General features: G+C 33.5%; 1 non-coding gene across 1 annotated transcript; it reads right to left on the reverse strand.

Moving 5' to 3' along the window:
• Window positions 1-403: 403 nt before the first annotated feature.
• Trnan-guu (transfer RNA asparagine (anticodon GUU)) lies at window positions 404-476 on the reverse strand. Its single transcript has one exon. It is a non-coding gene; the product is annotated as a tRNA-Asn (tRNA).
• Between the last annotated feature and the right edge of the window lie 11,618 nt (window positions 477-12,094).

A 12,094-nucleotide genomic window follows, 5' to 3' on the forward strand; every position in this document is an offset into this window, starting at 1 on the left:
AAGAACCCAATGTACCAAATTTCAGCGTATTCGGTTGAAAAACGCGCTCAAGAACCCCAAAATACCGAAAATTGGGGGTACCCTTATATGGGAGCTATGCCTAAACGTGGACCGATTTTCTCCAATTTCAATAGGGTTCGTCCTTGGGCCAATTAAGTGACCTGTGCCAAATTTCATCCAAATCGGATCATAAATGCGACCTGTACTTTGTTAACAAAAATACATGGACGGACGGACAGACGGACATGCATAACTCGACTCAGAAAGTGATTCTATGCATATTCTCAAAAGGAACCATGGGTCTATCTCGATTATTTTTGCCTGTTACACACATATGCACAAAGACATAATACCCTGTACCACAGTGTGGTGAAGGGTATAAAAATAAACAAAATATTTTCATCGCCCCCGGGTGGGCTCGAACCACCAACTTTCGGTTAACAGCCGAACGCGCTAGCCAATTGCGCCACGGAGGCACTGATTAAGTTAAAACCAGGACTAATACTTAAATACCATGTGCAGATAACTGGGATTTAAAATTCCTTTAAAACATATTGGAAAACGTGGAACGATATTGATAATTTTCTACCAGGATTTTGTTATATCATACACCCGAGTGTGGAGGGTATATTAAATTTGTCATTCTGTTTAGAAAACCTCGAAATATTCGACAAAGATGCATAAAATCGATTTAGCAATGTCAGTCAGTCCGTTAAAATCACGTTAGAGTACGTGATTTGAAATTTTATGCATGCTTTGCTAATACCAAATGTACTAGATTTTACAAATGAGATATATTGGTCCACGTTTTGGTGTTGTTCCCATATAAGGGTGTCTCCTAATATTCGGTATTTAGGAGGTTTTATGCGTGTTTTTCAACCGTATTAGCTGTGTTTATGAAGGTTTTTAATCGAATTCCCTATAATTTACTATTTTGGCTTCCCATTGGGTGTCAATCAATGTAGGTTCACGTTTTGGTATAGCTCCCACCTACATTTTTCATTTTCCAAATGGCTGTAATTTGACATTCCAGATTTTTGAAGGCAAAACAATATATTTGTTAAAATTTATCATACAGTTCCCGTTGATTGTTGAATGTTTGAAATTTTTAGTTTTCGGGATCATGGAGGGTGAAACATATTTCTACAAAAATGTTTATAAAATATAAACCCTCAGCCTACGGTTTTCGGTGATCTTCGGAATAAAATACTGACTTTTTACTCGCTTTATATATAGCATATTACGATTTGCTATAATAATAATAAAAGATAATAATATAATCAGTAAGGAAAGTTCAAAAGTCGGACGGGGTCGACTATATGATACCCTTCACCACTTTTGATACATACAGAAGATGTTAATATCTACAATATCTTGTAGATAGAACAGACATGTAATCTTTGGCGGACCATTGAGATGGAATCGGGCGAAATTAAATGTGCTATCTAGATAAATATTGGATCCAATTGAAAAACCCCATACACATACCATTCTGAAATCAATGAATAATTGCATGGCAAACTGGCAAACTTGGATTCTTTGGTGTACCATTTGTATGAAATCGAAAAAAATATGTATAAGGACATGGACCTAATTGAGAAAAAGTGTCATACATCATTTTTTTAGCACTCTGTATTCAATTTAATACCCTCTGACAAATTTCATGTAAATCGAACAACGTAGGTCCTTCGGTGCACAATTTACATAAAATCGAACGAAAATACATATAAGACCTACATAAAAATCTGAAACGATTTCAACAAACCTTATTATTTTTTGCTTTTTTGCATTCACTATGCAAAATTTTGCTCAATTGGACAAATTTTGGGAGTTTGGTACATCATTCACAAACAAATTGGACGGAACTATATATGGGATCTATATCAAAAGCTGACCTATTTTACCAAAACTTCGCAAACGTCAGTCTGGACCTAATTCAGTACTCTGTCTAAATTTTTTCCCAATTGGGGGTTTGGTGTATCATTCACAAAAATAAAAAACGACGAAATTATATATTGGAGCTATATCTAAATCTGCACCGATTTTAACAATACTTCGCAGACATCAGTCTGGGCCTAATTCAGTACTCGGTGCAGAGTTATGTCCCAATCGTACATATATTGGGAGTTTGGTGTATCATTCACAAAAAATAGGACGAAATTATATATGGGAGCTATATCAAAATCTAAACCGATTTTAACAAAACTTCGAAGACATCAATCTGGACCTAATTCAGTACGATGTTCAAAATTATGTCCCAATCGGAAAAATATTGGGTGTTTAGTGCATCATTTACAAAAAATCGGACGAAACTATATATTGGAGCTATATCTAAATCTGAAGCGACTTTTCCCAATTTAAATAGGGTCCTTAGGCCAAGTAAGTGAACTGTGCCAAATTTCATCCAAATCGGGTCAAAAATGCGATCTGTACTTTGTTCACACAAATACATGGACGGACAGATGGACATGCGTAAATCGACTCAGAAAGTGATTCTATGCATATTCTCAAAATAAACCATGTGTCTATCACGATTTCTTTTTATACCCTCCACCATAGTATGGAGGGTATATTAATTTTGTCATTCCGTTTGTAACACATCGAGGAATTGAGATAGGGTGCTGAAATTTTGCATAAAGTTGTCTTTCGTCTGCAGGCAGGTTCGAAGATGGCACAAAGTGTATATATCCGCATTAGTCCTATGGCTGAGGGTATAAAATTATGCAAAATATATTCGAACGCCCCCGGGTGGGCTCGAACCACCAACCTTTCGGTTAACAATCGAACGGGCTAGCCAATTGCGGCACGGAGGCAGTGGTTATCATTTTCATGAGTTGGAGTATTCGGCTTATTCTTCGAACATTACAAAATTATACACCAAATATGGCACAGGCTCATATTGACATAGACTACAAGTACATAGGTTGGTTAATGCAATACCTTTAAACTACTTTTAGCGGAGAGGGGAATTATTTACAGATATCGCCAATATTGTGAAATATTTTATTGTACAGTGAAATATTTTATATACAGTGAAATATTTTATTCTCTAAAAAGTCTTAATTCCAAATTAAGTTATTCAAAAATCCTGAAAACATGACAGTACTTTTTGACAGAGGTAATATGAAAATATTGACCTGTGTATACATATTAGCTTGGGGAAGATAAAATCTATTATTTATACCCTTCACCCCTCTGTGGTACAGGGTATTAGGTCTTTGTGCATATGTTTGTAACAGGCAAAAGGAAACGAGATGGACCCATGGTTCCTTTTGATAATATGCATAGAATCACTTTCTAAGACGATTTATGCATGTCCGTCCGTCGTCTGTCTGTCCATGTTAAATTGTGAACAAAGTACAGGTCGCATTTATGATCCGAATTGGATGAAATTTGGCACAGCTCATTTGTTTGGCCCAAGGACGAACCCTATTGAAATTGGGAAAAATCTGTTCAGATTTAGATATAGCTTCCATATATATTTTCGTCCGATTTAATATATATGGTGTACGAAAGTCCCTATAAATCTTTCGATTTGTACGAAATTTGGCATAGCGTAATGAATTAGCTCTAGAATGATGTGTGTTATGTTTCCTGAAAATCGGTCCAGATTTAGATATAGCTCCCATATATATTTTTCGCCCAATTTTATGTAAATGAGTACTTAAGTCCCTATATACTTTTCGATTTGCACGAAATTTGGCATAGCGTAATGAATCAGCGCTAGAATGATGTGTGTTAAATTTCATGAAAATCGGTCCAGATTTAGATATAGCCCCCATATATATTTTCGTCCCATTTTATGTAAATGCTGTACCAAAGTCTCTATATATCTTTCGATTTGCACGAAATTTGGCATAGCATAATGAATTAGCTGTAGAATGATGTGTGTTAAGTTTCCTGAAAATCGGTCCAGATTTATATATAGCTCTCATATATATTTTCGTCCGATTTTATGTAAATTGTATACCATATATAGCATATATATAAGCTTATAATTGATTTTCATAATTTTGTCCCTGGTCCTTTAAAAATTCAACGTCTTTTAGGTTTCATCTGTTGGATATACTGAAAGTGGTGAAGAGTATCATATAGTCGGCCCCGTCTGACTTTATTGCTTTCCTTACTGGTTTTATATTTTTGTATGTGGATTTATTATATATATTATATTTTTGTATGTGGTTTAAACCAGTTATGGTCGATTTTTAGCTCCTGGGCCATGTTACGACAGCTAACATGCCGGCCAACTTCGATCATTTATCCCATTTTATGGACATTTTCGACGATCGGTCTACATGTGCGTGGTACATCTTTAACATCAAAAAATTCCTGAACGGAATCTACGAAAGCAAAATTGCACACAGTATCGGAACCTAAACACCATTCACAATTTAAGCCGCTTGGCTTGAATTTTCGCCTTTTTCAAAGAAAACTGTAAGATGTACCGATTTTTTTTTCACTTCAATTTTTTCACCCTGTAACTCGCAATTAAATGTACCAAACAAAAAAGACAAAATATTTTTTTTACTGCAAAATTCCACCCTCCCAAAGATCATAAATCTGAAATTGTTTGATCGATACTTTAGAAGAAATATATAATTTTTTAATATATAAAATTTTCTCCCATTAAGATACCGAAATTACGTTCAGAGTAATTAAATGGGATGTTACCGTTACATTCCTGAACGTGGACATATATAGATAATATTCAGAAAGAGTCATATTCTTCGACGAATCTGAAGGGTCAAATTAAAGCCGATTCATTTGAAAATGGATCTTCTGATGAATATTCCGACTTTATAAACTCTCCATTTTATAACTACTATTTATGTGATGATTCAGCTTTAGTTATCACCTCATCATTTTGTACCTGTGTAACAAATTGCAGATATTGAACAATTTTTAGGGGATTTTTAGAAATCAAACACTAAACTTCACAATTCGAACTTAAGAGGTTCGTTAGTCATTAATAATAATAACGTTATGTCAGCAATATATTGAAATTATACTGCAATATGTTGCCACATTTGCAGAAAATCGTTGGTATGCGAACACTTCAGAAAATGAAAGGCTACAGACCAGACCATCATGACAGGTTGATAAGATAGTGATTTCGTTATAACAATATTGTGACTGATTTAAATTGTTTGAGCTAATTAAATTTAGGCCTCTCTTAACAGTTATCCACTCAAATAAATTAACACCTCCGCCACCACAAAAATAGTTTTAAAATTCACTTAATTTTACTAAAAACGCACTTCTCTTTACTAAGAGTTTTGCATAATTTTCAAATGCCAATTTCAAAATCGATTACTAAGAAATGCAATCAACAATTATGCAAAAAAAAAATCAAAACCAAACACTCCATTTCTATGTTGACATAACATCAAGTGTTGCTCAGTTGAAGGACTAACTTCAAGATGACAAAATATTTCAAATGTGCCAAAAAAAAAAAAAAATACTTCAAACGCTAAAACGGTCAAATTAATTTGACAACTTCTCCCACGGAATATTCACACACACCATCTCCACTCATATAATTTTACCAGACAAAGTAAAAAAAGAAAATAAAAACAAAACAAAAAAAAAAACAATCGAAAAAATTTAAATATTTTGATTGATACGATTTTGCTGCTGGCAAACTATTCCGAACGCATCGTTCAATCATTATTTGTCCAGATAATGAGCTGAAATTCATTCAACAGCATGAATTGCTCAAAAAAAGGTGAGTGTCATCGTTCTAGCACCTATTCATTTTTTTTGTAAAATTAAAGAAATGTTTGCATGCAAATACAAAAAAAAAAAAACATCTTTAGAATTTACACTGACAGAATTTTTATACCCTTCACCACACTGTGGTACTGGGTATTATGTCTTTGTGCATATGTTTGTAACAGGAAAAAGGAAACGAGATAGACACATGGTTCCTTTTGAGAATATGCATAGAATCACTTTCTGAGTCGATTTACGCATGTCCGTCCGTCCGTCCGTCCGTCTGTCCGTCTGTCTGTATTTATAATCCGATTTGGATGAAATTTGGCATAAGCCATTTATTTGGCCCAAGGATGAACCCTATTGAAATTGGGAAAAAATCGGTTCAGATTTAGATATAGCTCCCATATATATTTTCGTCCGATTTAAGGTAAAAGGGACACCAAAGTCCCTCCATATCTTTCGATTTGCACGAAATTTGGCACAGAGTACTGAATTAGATCCAGAATGATGCGTGTCAAATTTCGAGAAAATCGGTTCAGATTTAGATATAGCTCCCGTATATAGTTTCGTCCGATTTAAGGTAAATGGTGCACCAATGTCCCTATATATCATTCGATTGGCATGAAATTTGGCATAGAGTACTGAATTTAGTGCAGAATGATGTGTGCCAAATTTCGTGAATATCGGTACAGATTTAGATATAGCTCTCATATATAACTTCGTCCGATTTTAGGTAAATGGTGCACCAAAGTCCCCATATATCTTTCGAGTGCGACTTTACTGCTTTCCTTACTGGTTTTATTTTATTTAAATATGAAAGAAGAGTACTTAATACATGGACAGACGTGTGTACCTAAATTGATTCAGAAAGTTATTCTATGTATATCCTATGGGTATATCTCATTTTCTTTCGCATATTACAAATGCTGGAGGGTATAAAAACCCCATCTCATTTTCAAAAATTTACTAAGTGTATTGAAAACTGCCTATTCATTATTTTCATTGAATTCTTATAAAACAAAATACATACTCGAATATTGGCAGTTGTGGATGGTGCCCATGTAGCTGTCACTTTTTTATCGGGATATTCATTTCAATTTGTTGTGTTTAAGTTTGTCTTTTAAGACGCAGTTTTATGTTCTTACTTTTTTCTGCAAAATACTATTTTTTATAAATGAAGCATCACCACAAATATTTTGTTGTTGTTTATCTTTCAAATATTTGTTTTGATATTCTATACTTGTGAGATATTAGAAAAAAATCAACAAACCAATAACAAATACCACTGACCAACGACAAAACTTTCTACATCTTCGACACAGATATACATTTCGAATTATTTGGTTAATCGGTCATATCACAGTAGGAGTTTGGCAAATTATTTACTGGTTTGTTTAAAAAAACACACATATAAAATCGCATAAAATATTAAATTCAGTTTGTATGTTCTGAACCATTTGTTAGAAATAGAGTCAAAACAATTATAAAGCAATGTTGAAGACAGTAGTACATACTATGGAATAGTTTACATTTTGCCCAGTAGCAACAGGTACCTTGGATTAACGTAACCATTACATTTTCCCTTGTTTAGTCCTCTACTAAATAATATGATATTATATGATATTATCTGAGGCCTCGACTTCAAATTTTGTTCATCTTCTCTTTTGAATAGTTACGCTAAATCTGCATACAGAAAATCGTTCTACGGCTAAGGGAAAATATCGGAGCTCAAAGTGTTAAAAAATACTTAAAAATAGATCGGGATTTGTACATACCAAGGAGTAACGAAATATCAATAAAATTGAGCTATGACCTTGAACATAACAAATTATTCAATATACCAAAAATTGGAGGTATCATTATATGAGAACTACAACAAAACGAGGGAGGTGTCAGTCTGCTATTGAACGCGACCCCAGTTAGAGGATAGGGCAAATATGCATAACCATACCAATCTTTGACAATTAGTTCAATGTGAAGGTTATGGGATAGTTTGATCATCCACCGTTAGGATGTTGTTCCCGCAGACCTAAAATGACTATGGGGATATTCCCCCTTTTTAATTCCACAAGAGTTCTCCATATTTCTATACATACAAGAGGAATGTAACAAATTCCCAGATGAAATCATAAAGATTAGAAATTTTTCTTATAAGTGTTCGAATTGAATTGTTTTTGATTTTAATAATATCTGGCCCCATCTCGGGTTTCTTGAATGGGATATTCTGATTTTGCATACAGAGATTTTTGTAAAGTCGGCATCTTATTTTCAAATAAAGGAGAGGCGGAAAGAACAACAATATCCCAAAATTACTTCTGTCAAACCCTCTTTCAAATTGGAAAAATGCTATTGAATGCTTCACCGCCCACGAAAAAAATGAATACCACAAAAATGTGATGATGAAGACTCAGAACTTTATATACAGAATGAAAAGGTATAGAACATGTTAGGGACAAACAAGCTTCAGATATATTGAAAGAACAAACGTATACAGTTAGAGTGGCCATTGCATTATAGGTAATTGCCCTGTTTTTGAGGCAACAATTAATAACAGCCGTGTTAAACGACTTTTTGACTTTTTTATGATTTATATGTTCAAGAGAGAGAAAACGCAAATTTCCACAGTAGAAACCGGATATAACGAACAACGATTAAAAGCAACTACACATATAACGAACAAAGTTAATTATTTCTCAAATATTTTCGTAAGTTTTCTTAAACACAACAAAGGGTTGACAACGATTAGGGTAGTAAGTTAAAAAAATTGCAGAATGCAATAATAACGATTAATTCAGCATCCATTTATAATCTTTAAAGTTATTAATATGTAAAAGTGGGATAAAATCATGCTTACTACAGTCGAACACGATTATAGTAAACACTAAATATACTGAACAACATTTTTTTATATGCCAATTCTTTTATTTTTAATCAATGCTGAAAAAAGTAATTTTTTATGGTTTATATTCTAAGTGGAACTCAAGTCCGCCATTTCCTCTACTCCACTTTTGAGATTTTTTTCTCATAATCTTTCCTTCGACAACCTATTTGCGGTTTACGAATCACTTTATTTCTTTTGTAATCAAAATTCGAGTGTATTCGTTTTTTCGCGGAAAATTTCTATCTTCCTATGACATTTGGTCCATCTTAATAAATGCATGCAAAATAACCTAATTTCCTTCTTTAATTTGACGTATTTTTTGTCCATATTGTTGTTATTGCCAACTTTACTTGCGGATACGTTGTAAACAAAAATATGTTTCCTTGCTTTTATTTCTTTCATCAAACCAAATATGGAAAATTGTATTGCTTATTATACCCTTCACCATACTGTGGTACAGGGTATTATGTCTTTGTGCATATATTTGTAACAGGCAAAAGGAAACGAGAATATGCATAGAATCACTTTCTAAGTCGATATATGCATGTCCGTCCGTCCGTCTGTCTGTCCATGTTAAATTGTAAACAAAGTACAGGTCGCATTTATGATCCGAATTGGATGAAATTTGGCATAGGTCACTTATTCGGCCCTATTGAAATTGGGAAAAATCGGTTCAAGCTATAGCTCCCATATATATTTTCGTCCGATTTTATGTAAATGGTGCACCAAAGTCCCCATATATCTTTAGATTTGTACGAAATTTGGCACAGCGTAATGAATTAGGTCAAAAATGATGTGTGTCAAGTTTCTTGAAAATCGGTTCAGATTTGGATATAGCTCCCATATGTATTTTCGTCCGATTTAAGGTAAATGGTGTACCAAAGCCCCTATATATGCTTCGATTTGCACTAAATTTGGCACAGCGTACTGAATACAGTCTAGAATGATGTGTTTTAAGTTTCGTGAAAATCGGTTCAGATTTAGATATAGCTCCCATATATATTTTAGTCAGATTTAAGGTAAATGTTGTATCGAAGTCCCTATATATGCTTCGATTGGCACGAAATTTGGCACAGCGTATTGAATAAAGCCTAGAATGATGTGTGTTAAGTTTCGCGAAAATCGGTTCAGATTCAGATATAGCTCCCATATATATTTTCGTCCGATTTAATGTAAATGTTATTTCAAAGTCCCCATATATTTTTCGATTTGCACGAAATTTAGCATAGTATTGAATTAGGTCTATAATATTGTGTGTTAAGTTTCCTGAAAATCGGTATAGATTTAGATATAGCTCCCATATATATTTTCCTCCGATTTAATGTAAATGGTGCACTAAAGTCAATATATATTTTTCGATATGCACAAAATTTGGCATTGCGTAATAAATTAGGTCTAGAATCAAATATTTTAAAATTTCTGAAAATCGGTTCAGATTTAGATATAGCTCCTAGATATAGTTTCATCCGATTTTAAATAAAAGGTGCACAAAAGACCCAAAGTTAGGCCGTCTGTTAAAAAATTTGGCACAACGTACTGAAATTTATATTGTCTAAAGTTTGCCAAATTATGTAGGAATCTGTTCCGATTTAGATACAGCCCCCATATATGTAGTTTCGGCTGATTTTAGGTAAATGGTACACCAAAGACCCAATATATGGAAAGTTTTGTTGACATCGGTTCAAATTTGGATAGCACAACCATATTTATTTTCTCCCGATTTCAAGTAAACGATGCACCAAAAATTCTAAATGTGGCCGATATGCCCAAAACATACTGAAATTAGTATAACCTAACCTGTGACAAGATTCGATGAAGTCGGTTTAGATTTCGATACAGCTTTTATATATATTTTCGTCACATTTTAAATAAATGGTGCACCAAACTCCTCATGTTTATCAGATATTTATCCAAATAATCAACGGGTGTCCCATTGTTAGGAGCAACTCTATATGTGTAAAAATGAAAAATTTAGTATAGGTTGCAGAATGACATGTTTATGGATCCAATTTCATGTTAATGGTTCTTTAAAATGGGACGTCTACAGCTACACGAACATTATGACAAACATATTAACAAATATTATATACAACACACATCACCGTCAATACTCTTCCTGTTTAATTTTTATGTTTATGCTTTGTATTTAGCGGTTTTAAACGTTTTAAAATGCGTCTTAATTTTTTTTATTTCTTTAATTTTATTTTTTAAGTGTAGAGTTTGGCTATGATTTGCAACGCTTTTAAGGCACTTTTACGCAAAAATTTTATTTTCCAAAATTAAAAAAAAAAAATACTTTTTGTCTAAAAAACTGTCAAAATTACCTATAGTGCATTGAGACAATTTTATTGTGTGAAAGGGAAGACATCGCCTTGAGGGGAAGTAAAGCCTCCTGAATAGGGAAAACCGGGGATCATACGGCACTTTTTTAGAGCTCTATATCTCATTACTTATTCAACAGATATAAAAACGTTATGGCTAATTAGTGTCCGCTGATAATTAATTATAAAAATAACTAGTACCAAAACATATAATAAATTAGTATTAGTTAATAAATTTTACCGTTTTGGAAAAAAACTCAAATTCGCCGAATGTGCCTCTATCCGGAATAGTTTCGACATTTGATGGGGCACATTCGGCACCATAGTCATAGCCTGGTAATTATCACCGCTATCAGTCTGGTTGAAATTCAGATCCTCTAAATGTTCCATTTTGTTGTAATATGCGACTCAAAGTTTGACTTTTACTTGATGCAGTCTGCCAAAATTCAGCTCAGATGATTTTTATATCAATACAACAACTACTACTATGGAAAATGGGGTCTATGGGTCCAAGTTTTGATATAGCCCCCATATAACCGTTCCTCCCCATTTAAGGTACATATCCACATTTTACAATCAACCTGGCTATAATTTGGCGTAGTGAGTTCTCATTTTGTACATAATATTCATGCAAAGATGTAGCCCCCATATAACGGATAGATACCATAACATTAGCTCTTCTTCTTTTAATGTCAACTGACACCACAGGCAATATATAATATATATTTCAATACATAAACGCTTTGTAAAAAAAATACAAAAATCCACCGAAAAACTGATTATTTTAAAAGGACAGTGGTGCCATTGTATGCCGAATTTTGTCAATTAGCGTAGATGCGATTTTTCCAATATCTGTTTTTTCTACTTTTTTACGGAACCTTTCTTCAGTTTCGATCCCCAGGCCACAGAAAATAACCTGCGGATATTTGGATTTTCTGATTCTAACACATCCGTGTATAATTTGTAAATTGTGAATGTTTTCTTTTCTTCAACCTCCACAGAAAAAAAAAACGAAAAAAAGAATTTTAGCCCTATTAAATAAACATTTCTTGGGAATTTCAAAATCAAGTGGTCGACACACACACACGGCGAACATAAAAAATTTACAAATTTGCCTCCAACCAAGAATAACAAGCCAATGAATGAATGAACGAATAACCACAGTAAACTTTATGCA

The sequence above is a fragment of the Musca vetustissima genome, unplaced genomic scaffold (assembly GCF_032173495.1).
Source record: "Musca vetustissima isolate MV318-11 ecotype Yass unplaced genomic scaffold, APGP_CSIRO_Mvet_v1 utg230009, whole genome shotgun sequence".
NCBI classification, from domain to species: domain Eukaryota; kingdom Metazoa; phylum Arthropoda; class Insecta; order Diptera; family Muscidae; genus Musca; species Musca vetustissima.